Source organism: Petromyzon marinus, unplaced genomic scaffold, assembly GCF_048934315.1.
Source record: "Petromyzon marinus isolate PM22_M1 ecotype Great Lakes invasive population unplaced genomic scaffold, UKy_Petmar_22M1.pri1.0 PM_G_Scaffold_28, whole genome shotgun sequence".
NCBI lineage: Eukaryota > Metazoa > Chordata > Hyperoartia > Petromyzontiformes > Petromyzontidae > Petromyzon > Petromyzon marinus.
In genome coordinates this window covers 2652501-2655000 of record NW_027422850.1, presented here as the reverse complement: position 1 = coordinate 2655000, position 2500 = coordinate 2652501, and the positions used below count along the sequence as shown (strand labels likewise).

The 2500-nt window shown below is 38.5% G+C and overlaps 1 pseudogene; it reads right to left on the bottom strand.

Moving 5' to 3' along the window:
- The window catches only part of LOC142914272 (28S ribosomal RNA), a 10006-nt pseudogene that overhangs the window by 2147 nt on the left and 5359 nt on the right, over nt 1-2500 (bottom strand).

Here is a 2500-nt window from a genome sequence, read left to right as displayed (position 1 = left end):
AGTCTTCACCTTGGAAAATAACAAAATCTAATCTAAAACATCTTAAATAAAGCTTGTCTGTAGTCTTCTTTGTAGGCAGAAAATAGTACGTTACAGGACTCTCAAACTGATGTATTCCAAAAATAAAGAATTAAAATAACAAAGTCTAATCTATATAAGCGCTCTTGAATAAAGCAGTGTAAAAAAAAAAATAGCAATATAAAAAAAAACCAAGTCTTCGTCTTGGAAAATAACAAAATCTAAAAGAAAAGAAGTCTTCTTTGTGGAAAATAGTAAAATAAAAAAAACCAAGACTTCACCTTGGAAAATAACAAAATCTAATCTAAAACATCTTAAATAAAGCTTATTTGTAATCTTCTTTGTAGGCAGAAAATAGTAAGTTACAGGACTCTCGAACTGATGTAGTCCAAAAATAAAGAATTAAAATAACAAAGTCTAATCTATATAAGTGCTCTTGAATAGGCTTCGTGTAAAAAAATAGCAATAAAAAAATACCAAGTCTTCGTCTTGGAAAATAACAAAATCTAAAAGAAAAGTCTTCTTTGTGGAAAATAGTAAAATAAAAAACCAAGACTTCACCTTGGAAAATAACAAAATCTAATCTAAAACATCTTAAATAAAGCTGGTTTGTAGTCTTCTCTCGAACTGATGTAGTGCAAAAATAAAGAATTAAAATAACAAAGTCTAATCTATATAAGTGCTCTTGAATAAGCTTCGTGTAAAAAATAGCAATATAATAAAAATACCAAGTCTTCGTCTTGGAAAATAACAAAATCTAAAAGAAAGGTCTTCTTTATGGAAAATAGTAAAATAAGAATACCAAGACTTCACCTTGGAAAATAACAAAACCATCTTGAAAAAAGCTTATTTTTAATCTTCTTTGTAGGCAGAAAATAGTAAGGCGAAAATAAAGTCCCCTCTAAGCTCTAAAGTAACAAATACGACGTGTTAAAAAAAAAAACTAACAATAAAAAAAAGAACCAAGACTTCGTCTTGGAAAATAACAATCTAAATTGTGGAAAATAGTAAAATGAAATAAAAACCGACTTCACCTTCGAAAATAACAAAATCAATCTAAAACAAATGACATCTTAAAACAAAACTATTATTTGTTTCGGAGGTTGTCTATGACTGTTCATAGACCGCATAATTTCCACAGAACATTCTCAGAATATCAAGAGAGAAAAGCAGCGTTCTGCGGGAAATCATCTTGGCCAGTGATGTCGTTCTGGGTTTGGTCAGGCCCAGGGAGGTAAGTACCTCGTTATTCTCAAGGGGCCACTTTCCTCTTGCCCCAACCGGGAATCCAAAGAATGTGACCTTGCTAGCCTTCGTCAGCACTTTGACTTGATCACCAAGAGGGGTATAGTACGAAACTTTGTGCGAGGCAGCATCTGACAAGGTATTCTTTGAAAGCTCAAAACGGACGGTGACATCGATCACAACCGCCTCCTCATCTTTTGCAAACACGAGGTCAGGCTTTCTCATCTCTCCCGTCTCGGATATGAACCGTGGCTCTTTGTATACAGACCAGCCCAATCTAGCCGCTTCGTCTGCCAGAATGTTACTGATCTTGTTGTGTCGCGCAATTCTTGCTTTCTGTACTGCAGGACATTGACCGAGAATGTGCGAAAGGGACTCGAGTCTGGCAGAGCATTTCCTGCAGGAACGTAAGGCCCCATCTCTGCCTCTGTTCAAGCTTTCTCTTGTTGGGTAAATATTTGCCCTTAGTTGTAGTGCTGCGATAAAGAAGCATTGTTTAAAGCCGCACCATGGCCTCAACCAAGCATTACTGATTCTATCATGCGCAAAGTTTACAATGCCCCTTCCTTGAAACGGCTTTTCGCACCATCTCTGAAATTCATGCTCCCTCCAATCGCAGGGTCTCGGATATACAGGTTCTTTTGACACCGAGTCCCTGAGAACGAATGTTGGGATTGCATCACTGTCACCCCCTGCTCGTACCCACAAATTACGGTATTCTTCCTCCATACCATGCGAGGACACAATATTACGGGTGATAGCATCGGACGAGTTTGCTATACGTTGCAGCCTTCTAACTTGAACCGAAGGGATTGTTTTTTCCAGTTTCAAGATGGCAAGGCCTCCGTCTCGGGCTCTGGCATATAACAGTCCATCACAAGTTGAAGCGGGAAGGTGGAGCCATCCTTTTACCGCCTTTCTAATCTCTTGGTCCAACCCACGGAGAGTTGATTGCTTGCAGTCCGAGTGGTCTGCAGGATATAACAATCTGGGTAGGGCATAGGCATTGAGTAGTTCAACCTTCTGAGTTGGCTTCAGAGGCGCCTCATCGATTTTCGAGATCCATGTCTTTAGCTGACAATGTAGATCAGGCTGTATAGTGCCAGTCCAAGGGCCAATTTTCAGACCAAGGTATTTCGTTGATTCATCAGGTTGGATCATATGGACATCTTTATTTTTGATAGTCCATGGGTCGCAGTTGTTCACCGTATATGAATCTTTGGTTGGGCTTATCATG